The sequence below is a fragment of the Bombina bombina genome, chromosome 4 (genome assembly GCF_027579735.1).
Source record: "Bombina bombina isolate aBomBom1 chromosome 4, aBomBom1.pri, whole genome shotgun sequence".
Lineage (NCBI taxonomy): Eukaryota > Metazoa > Chordata > Amphibia > Anura > Bombinatoridae > Bombina > Bombina bombina.
Genome location: NC_069502.1, coordinates 1,202,252,281 through 1,202,266,766, shown reverse-complemented (window position 1 = coordinate 1,202,266,766; position 14,486 = coordinate 1,202,252,281). Strand labels below are relative to the sequence as shown.

The following is a 14,486-nucleotide window of genomic DNA, read 5'->3' as shown; positions in this document are numbered from 1 at the left end:
GATCTAACTAGTACTTGGCACTTCCGAAGCTATCGGAAGGTTTGCGTTGTACTCTCAGCCTTTGCAGTATCTTACAGCTAAAATGTTTAAATTCACTCTGTGGTAGGGAGTTCAATAAAGGGACAGTAAAGTTAAGATTAAACTTAAGTTAAGTTTTTAAAATATCATGTGCTATCCAATCAATTTACATTTTGACTTTACTGTCCCTTAGGTTGTTAAACTAATGTTAATACCTGCTAGACATGATGATGTATTAAAAGCAAAGATTAGCCTTAGAATAATATGTAGATGTATTTTTTATAGTTATGTATGTTTAAATATTGATGATATAAGTGCAAAGGTTTGGTTTCTATAAAGTAATCGGAACTACCAACTCGTTTTTTACTTATCTCTCTTTGTGCAAACAAGGCTGTGTGGAAATCCTATTAGATTATTCTTTGTTCCACACAGCCTTGTTTGGACAGTCTCTTTTATTGCTTTGTATATCAGTCCCTTTATTGTCTTGAGCTGGAGAAACAGATAGGGGGCATCTTAAGATCAAACATGGTAGAACTCATTACTTTATCGAAACTCAGTGGAATTTAGAAAACAAACATTGCTTAGAGTTAAATTGGATTTAAAGGGGCAAAATATATAATGAAAGTATATTGCAAAACGTTTTAAGTACACATAAGTAAACTTTTTATATTACAATCTCATACTGTTTAATAACCCTTTAAGCACTGTAGAAATTCTTCCTTATTTCAGTGTAGATGATGGAGCCTCATGGGAAGAAGCAGTGACTTATTGTAACCAAGGCTTTGTAAATATTTTTGGATTCTTCTAAATTCTTCTAAGTTTGTGAGCTGCAGCCTTGGCAAATGTTTATTAATTTATAATTTTACAGTTACCGAAGAAATTGTATCACTATCTTTCTAATAACTATTTAACGTATCTGTTTGCTGGGGCAAATAATTAATGTGCGTCCATCCATTTTATTGTAAATTGTAATTTCCAAGGAAACCATCATTATCATACGAGTTCCAGATCTAAATGAATTCTTTGTCTCACATCACTTTGAGTGACGCACGTGAATGTCTCGCCGCTAGTAACAGAATGTACTGATCTTTACACGCAGCATATAAGGGGGATAGATTTGAGTCATTGCTTTGAGATGCATTTGTGTGTCTGTTTTCTGCCCTTATTACCATATGGTCCTAATGTAAGGCTCAGTATGTTTATATACAATGTAATAATTATCCAAAATAATTGAAGACCCAGCAACACTTTTGCTCAAACTGCTGTTTACTTGTGATAAACTTACTTGGGTTAATAAGTTATTATGATTGGATTACCTGTGCTCAACCACAAGTCTATAAAATGTGTCCAATTAAAAGGGTTATTAAGATCTGAAGTCGAGAAACAAATTAACTGCATTTCGGATATCAATGTGAGAATTACTTTTATTGGTGATAGGATTGTAGACAGGGGGCATACATATCCTGCCCCCTTCATGCTGTGCCAAATGACAATGTATCATGACTGAAAATAATAGCCTTTGCAAGAGACAGCTGCTTGTGAACCATAAGCTCATTAGGGGCAAATCTGGTGCAAATTACTACACATGAGCCAACCACAGGCATATTGATGACAAGTCATGAACTTTAGGCATATTAGCGGCAAGTTGGGTGCATATTGCTACATATTAACCACAGGCATATTGATGACAAGTCATGAACTTTAGGCATATTAGCGGCAAGTTGGGTGCATATTGCTACATATTAACCACAGGCATATTGATGACAAGTCATGAACTTAACGCATATTAGCAGCAAGTTGGGTGCATATTGCTACATATTAACCACAGGCATATTGATGACAAGTCATGAACTTTAGGCATATTAGCGGCAAGTTTGGTGCATATTGCTACATATTAACCACAGGCATATTGATGACAAGTCATGAACTTAACGCATATTAGCAGCAAGTTGGGTGCATATTGCTACATATTAACCACAGGCATATTGATGACAAGTAATAAACTTAAGGCATATTAGCGGCAAGTTAGAGGCATATTGCTACATATTAACCACAGGCATATTGATGACAAGTAATAAACTTAAGGCATATTAGCGGCAAGTTAGATGCATATTGCTACATATTAACCGCTGGCATATTAGTGACAAGTCATGAACTACAAGCATATTGGCGGCAAGTTAGGTGCACATGCCACATATTGACCGTAGGTATATTGGTGACAAGTCATGTGAACTACAGGCATATTAGCAGCAAGTTTTGTGCAAAACACAATATGTGAACTAAAGGTGTGCTAGTGGCACGTCAACTGCAAATCCTTACCAGTGTACACAAGTCAAAAGGAGGAGGGGATAGTGAGGGATAATTTTATCTTGTATTAAATCAAAAGTCGAGGTTTAATTTGTTGGTGCTTATATTGGCTAACCCTAGAATTTTAGAGTTTTAGGCAATAATATACACATTTATGTACAGGAATGCAAATAGATTTGCAAAGAGAGTAGATTGCCAGACTCTAGTAGCAAATATATTTAAAAAAAAAGAGAGAGAAGAAAACCGTTTTCCTTCAATACTTAAACATTCTTACTAAATAACATTATTAAGAAAATGAAGGCAAATACAAATCCAACCAGACTGTACACTCACACATGCACAAACTGTTACTATATTTTGAGTTGTTATCAATTAATTATTGTGGTTCATCAAAATAACATTAGTTGATACAATTAATTGTCAAGTGGTAATGTATATAATATAGACCTCACATAAGATATTACCATAGGTCTTAGTATCAGTTCAATTTTCAGCTTTGTATAGATTTGCGTTAATTATCCACACTAAATAGTGTCTTTGCCGTGCTGAAGGGCTAGTGCACTAATATATCATAGATCGCACACAAAGCATTACTACTGGTATTAGTATCAAGTTATTTGGATTTGCAGCTTTACGTGATTATTTGTGAGATGACCACACTAAATAGTGTCTTTGCCGTGCTGAAGGGCTAGTGCACTAATATATCATAGATCGCACACAAAGCATTACTACTGGTATTAGTATCAAGTTATTTGGATTTGCAGCTTTACGTGATTATTTGTGAGATGACCACACCAAATAGTGTCTTTGCCTGCTGAAGGGCTAGTGCACTAATATATCATAGATCGCACACAAAGCATTACTACTGGTATTAGTATCAAGTTATTTGGATTTGCAGCTTTACGTGATTATTTGTGAGATGACCACACCAAACAGTGTCTTTGCCTGCTGAAGGGCTAGTGCACTAATATATCATAGATCGAACACAAAGCATTACTACTGGTATTAGTATCAAGTTATTTGGATTTGCAGCTTTACGTGATTGTGAGATGACCACACCAAATAGTGTCTTTGCCTGCTGAAGGGCTAGTGCACTAATATATCATAGATCGCGCACAAAGCATTACTACTGGTATTTGTATTAAAGGGACAGTCTACACCAGAATTTTTATTGTTTTAAAAGATAGATAATCCCTTTTTCTTCTGTTATGTGTGATCAGTCCACGGGTCATCATTACTTCTGGGATATAACTCCTCCCCAACAGGAAATGCAAGAGGATTCACCCAGCAGAGCTGCATATAGCTCCTCCCCTCTACGTCAGTCCCAGTCATTCTCTTGCACCCAACGACTAGATAGGATGTGTGAGAGGACTATGGTGATTATACTTAGTTTTTATGACTTCAATCAAAAGTTTGTTATTTTAAAATAGCACCGGAGCGTGTTATTACTTCTCTGACAGAGTTTGAGGAAGAATCTGTCAGAGTTTTTTACTATGATTTTAACCGGAGTAGTTAAGATCATATTGCTGTTCTCGGCCATCTGAGGGAGGTAAAGGCTTCAGATCAGGGGACAGCGGGCAGATGAATCTGCATTGAGGTATGTAGCAGTTTTTATTTTCTGAATGGAATTGATGAGAAAATCCTGCCATACCGTTAAAATGACATGTATGTATACACTTCAGTATTCTGGGGATGGTATTTCACCGGAACTACTCTGTTAAAGGTCACTAATCCTTTTTAATAACTATTTATCATGTTAAACGTTTTTGCTGGAATGTAGAATCGTTTACATTGCTGAGGTACTGTGTGAATAAATATTTGGGCATTATTTTCCACTTGGCAGTTTTTTTGCTTTAATTGTGACAGTTTCGTTTCTCCTCACTGCTGTGTGGGAGAGGGAGGGGCCGTTTTTGGCGCTCTTTGCTACGCATCAAAAAATACCAGTCAGTTACTTTTATATTTCCTGCATGATCCGGTTCATCTCTGATAGATCTCAGGGGTCTTCAAACTTCTTTGAAGGGAGGTAAATTCTCTCAGCAGAGCTGTGAGAATTCTTATAGTGACTGTGAATAAAAACGTTGCTTTGTATTTTTTATGTCAAATTTAATTATTGTTATTTTACTAATGGGAACAAACCTTTGCTAAAAGTTTTGTTGTTTTAAAGTTTGATGCTATAACTGTTTTTTCAGTTCATTATTTCAACTGTCATTTAATCGTTAGTACCTCTTTGAGGCACAGTACGTTTTTTGCTAAAAAAGATTATAACCAAGTTGTAAGTTTTTTGCCAGTGTGTTAAACATGTCTGACTCAGAGGAAGATATCTGTGTCATTTGTTCCAATGCCAAGGTGGAGCCAAATAGAAATTTATGTACTAACTGTATTGATGCTACTTTAAATAAAAGTCAATCTGTACAATGTGAACAAATTTCACCAAACAGCGAGGGGAGAGTTATGCCGACTAACTCGCCTCACGCGGCAGTACCTGCATCTCCCGCCCGGGAGGTGCGTGATATTTTGGCGCCTAGTACATCTGGGCGGCCATTACAGATAACATTGCAAGATATGGCTACTGTTATGACTGAAGTTTTGTCTAAATTACCAGAACTAAGAGGCAAGCGTGATCACTCTGGGGTGAGAACAGAGTGCGCTGACAATGCTAGGGCCATGTCTGATACTGCGTCACAGCTCGCAGAGCATGAGGACGGAGAGCTTCATTCTGTGGGTGACGGTTCTGATCCAAACAGATTGGACTCAGATATTTCAAATTTTAAATTTAAATTGGAGAACCTCCGTGTATTACTAGGGGAGGTCTTAGCAGCTCTCAACGATTGTAACACCGTTGCAATACCAGAGAAACTGTGTAGGTTGGATAAATACTTTGCGGTACCGGCGAGTACTGACGTTTTTCCTATACCTAAGAGACTAACTGAAATTGTTACTAAGGAGTGGGATAGACCCGGTGTGCCGTTCTCACCCCCTCCAATATTTAGAAAGATGTTTCCAATAGACGCCACCACTCGGGACTTATGGCAAACGGTCCCCAAGGTGGAGGGAGCAGTTTCTACTTTAGCTAAGCGTACCACTATCCCGGTGGAGGATAGCTGTGCTTTCTCAGATCCAATGGATAAAAAATTAGAGGGTTACCTTAAGAAAATGTTTGTTCAACAAGGTTTTATATTACAACCCCTTGCATGTATCGCGCCGATTACGGCTGCGGCAGCATTTTGGATTGAGTCGCTTGAAGAGAACCTTAGTTCATCTACGCTAGACGACATTACGGACAGGCTTAGAGTCCTTAAACTAGCTAATTCCTTCATTTCGGAGGCCGTAGTACATTTAACCAAACTTACGGCTAAGAACTCAGGATTCGCCATACAGGCACGTAGGGCGCTGTGGCTAAAATCCTGGTCAGCTGATGTTACTTCTAAGTCCAAATTACTTAATATACCTTTCAAGGGGCAGTCTTTATTTGGGCCCGGTTTGAAAGAGATTATCGCTGACATTACGGGAGGTAAGGGCCACGCCCTACCTCAAGACAAAGCCAAAGCTAAGGCTAGACAGTCTAATTTTCGTCCCTTTCGGAACTTCAAAACAGGAGCAGCATCAACCTCCACTGCACCAAAACAGGAAGGAGCTGTTGCTCGTTACAGGCAAGGCTGGAAGCCTAACCAGTCCTGGAACAAGAGCAAGCAGGCCAGGAAACCTGCTGCTGCCCCAAAGACAGCATGAACCGAGAGCCCCCGATCCGGGACCGGATCTAGTGGGGGGCAGACTCTCTCTCTTCGCCCAGGCCTGGGCAAGAGATGTTCAGGATCCCTGGGCACTAGAGATCATATCTCAGGGATACCTTCTAGACTTCAAATTATCTCCCCCAAGAGGGAGATTTCATCTGTCAAGGTTGTCAACAAACCAGATAAAGAAAGAAGCGTTTCTACGCTGCGTACAAGATCTGTTAATAATGGGAGTGATCCATCCGGTTCCGCGGTCGGAACAAGGACAAGGGTTCTACTCAAACCTGTTTGTGGTTCCCAAAAAAGAGGGAACTTTCAGGCCAATCTTAGATTTAAAGATTCTAAACAAATTCCTAAGAGTTCCATCGTTCAAAATGGAAACTATTCGGACAATCTTACCCATGATCCAAGAGGGTCAGTACATGACCACAGTGGATTTAAAGGATGCTTACCTTCACATACCGATCCACAAAGATCATCACCGGTATCTAAGGTTTGCCTTCTTAGACAGGCACTACCAGTTTGTAGCTCTTCCATTCGGATTGGCTACGGCTCCAAGAATCTTCACAAAGGTTCTGGGTGCCCTTCTGGCGGTACTAAGACCGCGAGGGATTTCGGTAGCTCCATACCTAGACGACATTCTAATACAAGCTTCAAGCTTTCAAACTGCCAAGTCTCATACAGAGTTAGTTCTGGCATTTCTAAGGTCGCATGGATGGAAAGTGAACGAAAAGAAGAGTTCTCTTTTTCCTCTCACAAGAGTTCCATTCTTGGGGACTCTTATAGATTCTGTAGAAATGAAGATTTACCTGACAGAGGACAGGTTAACAAAGCTTCAAAATGCATGCCGTGTCCTTCATTCCATTCAACACCCGTCAGTAGCTCAATGCATGGAGGTGATCGGCTTAATGGTAGCGGCAATGGACATAGTACCTTTTGCACGCCTACACCTCAGACCTCTGCAATTATGCATGCTAAGTCAGTGGAATGGGGATTACTCAGATTTGTCCCCTACTCTGAATCTGAATCAAGAGACCAGAAATTCTCTTCTATGGTGGCTTCATCGGCCACACCTGTCCAGGGGGATGCCATTCAGCAGGCCAGACTGGACAATTGTAACAACAGACGCCAGCCTACTAGGTTGGGGCGCTGTCTGGAATTCTCTGAAGGCTCAGGGACTATGGAATCAGGAGGAGAGTCTCCTTCCAATAAACATTCTGGAATTGAGGGCAGTTCTCAACGCCCTTCTAGCTTGGCCCCAATTAACAACTCGGGGGTTCATCAGGTTTCAGTCGGACAACATCACGACTGTAGCTTACATCAACCATCAGGGAGGGACAAGAAGCTCCCTAGCAATGGTGGAAGTATCAAAGATAATTCGCTGGGCAGAGTCTCACTCTTGCCACCTGTCAGCAATCCACATCCCGGGAGTGGAGAACTGGGAGGCGGATTTCTTGAGTCGTCAGACTTTTCATCCGGGGGAGTGGGAACTTCATCCGGAGATCTTTGCCCAAATACTTCAACGTTGGGGCAAACCAGAGATAGATCTCATGGCGTCTCGCCAGAACGCCAAACTTCCTCGCTACGGGTCCAGATCCAGGGATCCGGGAGCGGTTCTGATAGATGCTTTGACAGCACCTTGGGACTTCGGGATGGCTTATGTGTTTCCACCCTTTCCGCTGCTTCCTCGATTGATTGCCAAAATCAAGCAGGAGAGAGCATCAGTGATTCTAATAGCGCCTGCATGGCCACGCAGGACTTGGTATGCAGATCTAGTGGACATGTCATCCTGTCCGCCTTGGTCTCTACCTCTAAGACAGGACCTTCTGATACAGGGTCCATTCAAACATCAAAATCTAACTTCTCTGAAGCTGACTGCTTGGAAATTGAACGTTTGATTTTATCAAAACGTGGTTTTTCTGAGTCGGTTATTGATACCCTGATACAGGCTAGGAAGCCTGTTACCAGAAAGATTTACCATAAAATATGGCGTAAATACCTATACTGGTGCGAATCCAAACATTACTCCTGGAGTAAGGTTAGGATCTCTAGGATATTGTCTTTTCTACAAGAAGGGTTAGAAAAGGGTTTATCAGCTAGTTCATTAAAGGGACAGATTTCAGCTCTGTCCATCTTGTTACACAGGCGTCTGTCAGAAAATCCAGACGTCCAGGCTTTTTGTCAGGCTTTAGCTAGGATCAAGCCTGTGTTTAAAGCTGTTGCTCCGCCATGGAGTTTAAACTTAGTTCTTAACGTTTTACAGGGTGTTCCATTTGAACCCCTTCATTCCATTGATATAAAATTGTTATCTTGGAAAGTTCTGTTTTTAATGGCTATTTCCTCGGCTCGAAGAGTCTCTGAGTTATCAGCCTTACATTGTGATTCTCCTTATCTGATTTTTCTCTCAGACAAGGTAGTTCTGCGTACTAAACCTGGGTTCTTACCTAAGGTGGTCACTAACAGGAATATCAATCAAGAGATTGTTGTTCCATCCTTGTGTCCAAATCCTTCTTCAAAGAAGGAACGTCTTCTACACAATCTGGATGTAGTTCGTGCCCTCAAGTTCTACTTGCAGGCAACTAAAGATTTTCGCCAAACTTCTTCCCTGTTTGTCGTTTATTCTGGACAGAGGAGAGGTCAAAAAGCTTCTGCTACCTCTCTCTCTTTTTGGCTTCGTAGCATAATACGTTTAGCCTATGAGACTGCTGGTCAGCAGCCTCCTGAAAGAATTACAGCTCACTCCACTAGAGCTGTGGCTTCCACTTGGGCCTTTAAGAATGAGGCCTCTGTTGAACAGATTTGCAAGGCTGCAACTTGGTCTTCGCTTCATACTTTTTCCAAATTTTACAAATTTGACACTTTTGCTTCTTCGGAGGCTATTTTTGGGAGAAAGGTTCTTCAGGCAGTGGTTCCTTCTATATAATGAGCCTGCCTATCCCTCCCGTCATCCGTGTACTTTTGCTTTGGTATTGGTATCCCAGAAGTAATGATGACCCGTGGACTGATCACACATAACAGAAGAAAACATAATTTATGCTTACCTGATAAATTCCTTTCTTCTGTTGTGTGATCAGTCCACGGCCCGCCCTGTTTTAAGGCAGGTAAATATCTTTTAAATTATACTCCAGTCACCACTTCACCCTTGGTTACTCCTTTCTCGTTGATTCTTGGTCGAATGACTGGGACTGACGTAGAGGGGAGGAGCTATATGCAGCTCTGCTGGGTGAATCCTCTTGCATTTCCTGTTGGGGAGGAGTTATATCCCAGAAGTAATGATGACCCGTGGACTGATCACACAACAGAAGAAAGGAATTTATCAGGTAAGCATAAATTATGTTATTACCCATATCCCAGTTTTGCATAACTAACACATTTATAATAATATATTTTTAACCTCTGTGATTATCTTGTATCTAAGCCTCTTCAAACTGCCCCTTTTTTCAGTTCTTTTGACAGACTTGCAGTCTAGCCAATCAGTGCCTGCTCCCAGATAACTTCTTGTGCACAAGCACAGTGTTATCTATATGAAATACGTGAACTAACACCCTCTAGTGGTGAAAAACTGTTAAAATGCAATCTGAAAGAGGTGGGCTTCAAGGTCTAAGAAATTAGCATATGAACCTCCTAGGTTAAGCTTTTAACTAAGAATACCAAGAGAACAAAGCAAAATTGGTGATAAAAGTAAATTGGAAAATTGTTTAAAATTACATGCTCTATCTGAATCATGAAAGTTTATTTTGGCCTAGACTGTCCCTTTAAGTTATATGGATTTGCAGCTTTATGTGGTTGTTTGTGAGATGACCACACTAAATAGTGTCTTTGCATACAGCAAAGCAGATTTATATCAGGGTATGTCTCAAAATAGTTATACTGCCGAGTATTAGCGGTAAAGTGAAAAAACAGAATTTATGCTTACCTGATAAATTACTTTCTCCAACGGTGTGTCCGGTCCACGGCGTCATCCATAACTTGTGGGACTATTCTCTTCCCCAACAGGAAATGGCAAAGAGCACAGCAAAAGCTGTCCATATAGTCCCTCCTAGGCTCCGCCCACCCCAGTCATTCGACCGACGGACAGGAGAAAAAATAGGAGAAACCATAAGGTGCAGTGGTGACTGTAGTTAAAGAAAGAAATTCATCAAACCTGATTAAAAAACCAGGGCGGGCCATGGACCGGATACACCGTTGGAGAAAGTAATTTATCAGGTAAGCATAAATTCTGTTTTCTCCAACATTGGTGTGTCCGGTCCACGGCGTCATCCATAACTTGTGGGAACCAATACCAAAGCTTTAGGACACGGATGAAGGGAGGGAGCCAATCAGGTTACCTAAACAGAAGGCACCACGGCTTGCAAAACCTTTCTCCCAAAAATAGCCTCTGAAGAAGCAAAAGTATCAAATTTGTAGAATTTGGCAAAAGTGTGCAGGGAAGACCAAGTCGCTGCCTTACATATCTGATCAACAGAAGCCTCGTTCTTGAAGGCCCATGTGGAAGCCACAGCCCTAGTAGAGTGAGCTGTGATGCGTTCAGGAGGCTGCCGTCCGGCAGTCTCGTAAGCCAATCGGATGATGCTTTTCAGCCAAAAGGAAAGAGAGGTAGCAGTAGCTTGTTTACCTCTCCTCTTGCCAGAATAAACGACAAACAGAGAAGACGTTTATCTGAAATCCTTTGTTGCTTCTAAATAGAACTTTAAATTACGAACTACATCTAAATTGTGTAACAAACGTTCCTTCTTTGAAACTGGATTCAGACACAAAGAAGGCACAACTATTTCCTGGTTAATATTCTTGTTGGAAACAACCTTTGGAAGGAAACCAGGTTTAGTACGTAAAACAACCTTATCTGAATGGAACACCAGATAGGGCGGATTACACTGCAAAGCAGATAACTCAGAAACTCTTCTAGCAGAAGAAATAGCAACCAAAAACAGAACTTTCCAAGATAACATCTTGATATCTATGGAATGTAGAGGTTCAAACGGAACCCCTTGAAGAACTGAAAGAACTAAATTCAGACTCCAGGGAGGAGTCAAAGGTCTGTAAACAGGCTTGATCCTGACCAAAGCCTGAACAAAAGCTTGAACATCAGGCACAGCTGCCAGTCGTTTGTGTAACAAGACAGATAAAGCAGAAATCTGTCCCTTTAGAGAACTCGCTGATAATCCTTTATCCAAACCTTCTTGGAGAAAGGAAAGGATCCTAGGAATTTTGATCTTACTCCATGAGAATCCCTTGGATTCACACCAACAGATATATATTTTCCATATTTTATGGTAAATTTTTCTAGTTACAGGTTTTCTGGCTTGTACCAGAGTATCTATTACAGAATCCGAAAACCCACGCTTAGATAAAATCAAGCGTTCAATTTCCAAGCCGTTAGCTTGAGGGAAACTAGATTTGGATGTTCGAATGGACCCTGTACTAGAAGATCCTGTCTCAAAGGTAGCTTCCATGGTGGAGCCGATGACATATTCACCAGGTCTGCATACCAAGTCCTGCGTGGCCACGCAGGAGCTATCAAGATCACCGAGGCCCTCTCCTGCTTGATCCTGGCTACCAGCCTGGGAATGAGAGGAAACGGTGGAAACACATAAGCTAGGTTGAAGGTCCAAGGCGCTACTAATGCATCCACTAGAGTCGCCTTGGGATCCCTGGATCTGGACCCGTAGCAAGGAACCTTGAAGTTCTGACGAGACGCCATCAGATCCATGTCTGGAATGCCCCATAATTGAGTCAACTGGGCAAATATCTCCGGGTGGAGTTCCCACTCCCCCGGATGGAATATCTGACGACTCAGATAATCCGCCTCCCAGTTTTCCACTCCTGGGATGTGGATCGCATATAGGTGGCAGGAGTGATCCTCCGCCCATTTTATGATTTTGGTCACTTCTCTCATCGCCAGGGAACTCCTTGTTCCCCCCTGATGGTTTATGTAAGCAACAGTCGTCATGTTGTCTGATTGGAATCTTATGAATCTGGCCTTTGCTAGTTGAGGCCAAGCCCTGAGACTATTGAATATCGCTCTCAGTTCCAGAATGTTTATCGGGAGAAGAGACTCTTCCCGAGACCATAGACCCTGAGCTTTCAGGGAGTCCCAGACCGCGCCCCAGCCCACTAGACTGGCGTCGGTTGTGACGATGACCCACTCTGGTCTGCGGAAGCTCATTCCCTGGGACAGGTGATCCTGGGTTAGCCACCAACGGAGTGAGTCTCTGGTCTTCTGATCTACTTGAATCACTGGAGACAAGTCTGTATAGTCCCCATTCCACTGTTTCAGCATGCACAGTTGTAATGGTCTTAGATGAATTCAAAATCTCAAATGACTCAAGCACCAGTGGTACAAATTAGGTGTGCAAAGCTGGAGGAGCCACTGCTCAAAGACTCCCAAATATCCAAATCAAAGAAAGTCCAGCAGCACCACAGTAGTTGATCTTTTAAGCTTTATTAGTACCTAGAGGTAAAAACATGACATTTCGGGCTATGATTAAGGGCTACTGAGCCCGAAACGTCATGTTTTTACCTCTAGGTACTAATAAAGCTTAAAAGATTAACTACTGTGGTGCTGCTGGACTTTCTTTGATTTGGTCTTAGATAAATTTGCGCAAAAGAAACTATGTCCATTGCTGCAACTATCAACCCTACTACTTCCATGCACTGAGCTATGGAAGGTCGTGGAACAGAGTGAAGAACTTGACAAGCGTTTAGAAGTTTCGACTTTCTGACATCTGTCAGGAAAATCTTCATTTCTAAAGAATCTATTATTGTCCCCAAGAAAGGAACTCTTGTCGACGGAGACAGGGAACTTTTTTCTATGTTAACTTTCCATCCGTGAGATCTGAGAAAGGCCAGAACGATGTCTGTGTGAGCCTTTGCCTTTGAAAGAGACGACGCTTGTATCAGAATGTCGTCCAAGTAAGGTGCCACTGCAATGCCCCTTGGTCTTAGAACCGCTAGAAGGGAACCGAGTACCTTTGTGAAAATCCTTGGAGCAGTGGCTAGCCCGAATGGGAGAGCCACAAACTGGTAATGTTTGTCCAGAAAGGCGAACCTTAGGAACTGATGATGATCTTTGTGGATAGGAATATGTAGATACGCATCCTTTAGATCCACGGTAGTCATAAATTGACCCTCCTGGATTGTAGGTAAAATCGTTCGAATGGTTTCCATTTTGAACGATGGCACTCTGAGAAATTTGTTTAGGAACTTTAAATCTAGAATTGGTCTGAAAGTTCCCTCTTTTTTGGGAACCACAAACAGATTTGAGTAAAACCCCATTCCTTGTTCCACGGTTGGAACTGGGTGTATCACTCCCATTTTTAACAGGTCTTCTACACAATGTAAGAATGCCTGTCTCTTTATTTGGTTTGAGGATAAGTGAGACATGTGGAACCTTCCCCTTGGGGGTAGTTCCTTGAATTCCAGAAGATAACCCTGAGAAACTATTTCTAGTGCCCAGGGATCCTGAACATCTCTTGCCCAAGCCTGAGTGAAGAGAGAGAGTCTGCCCCCTACTAGATCCGGTTCCGGATCGGGGGCTACTCCTTCATGCTGTCTTGTTAGCAGCAGCAGGTTTCTTGGCCTGCTTACCCTTGTTCCAGCCTTGCATTGGTTTCCAAGCTGGTTTGGTTTGCGAAGCATTACCCTCTTGTCTAGAGGCTGCAGAGTTGGAGGCCGGTCCGTTCCTGAAATTGCTAAAGGAACAAAAATTAGACTTATTCTTGGCCTTGAAAGGCCTATCTTGTGGGAGGGCGTGGCCCTTACCCCCAGTGATGTCTGAGATAATCTTTCAATTCTGGCCCAAAAAGGGTTTTACCCTTGAAAGGGATATTAAGCAATTTTGTCTTGGAAGATACATCCGCTGACCAAGACTTTAGCCAGAGCGCTCTGCGCGCCACAATTGCAAACCTTGAATTTTTCGCCGCTAATCTAGCTAACTGCAAAGCGGCATCTAAAATAAAGGAATTAGCTAACTTAAGTGCGTGAATTCTGTCCATAACCTCCTCATACGGAGTCTCTCTACTGAGCGACTTTTCTAGTTCCTCGAACCAGAACCACGCTGCTGTAGTGACAGGAATAATGCACGAAATAGGTTGCAGGAGGTAACCTTGCTGTACAAATATCTTTTTAAGCAAACCCTCCAATTTTTTATCCATAGGATCTTTGAAAGCACAATTATCCTCTATAGGAATAGTAGTGCGCTTGGCTAGTGTAGAAACTGCCCCCTCGACCTTAGGGACTGTCTGCCATAAGTCCTTTCTGGGGTCGACCATAGGAAATAATTTCTTAAATATAGGAGGGGGAACAAAAGGTATGCCGGGCTTCTCCCACTCCTTATTCACTATGTCCGCCACCCGCTTGGGTATAGGAAAAGCGTCGGGGTGCACCGGAACCTCTAGGAACTTGTCCATCTTGCACAATTTTTCTGGAATG

The 14,486-nt window shown here is 41.9% G+C and overlaps 1 protein-coding gene across 2 annotated transcripts in view; it reads left to right on the top strand.

The window, feature by feature from the left end:
- ZFAND3 (zinc finger AN1-type containing 3) overlaps positions 1–14,486 on the top strand; it is a 698,731-nt gene that overhangs the window by 274,131 nt on the left and 410,114 nt on the right. The gene's annotated exons all lie outside the window — the stretch shown is intronic.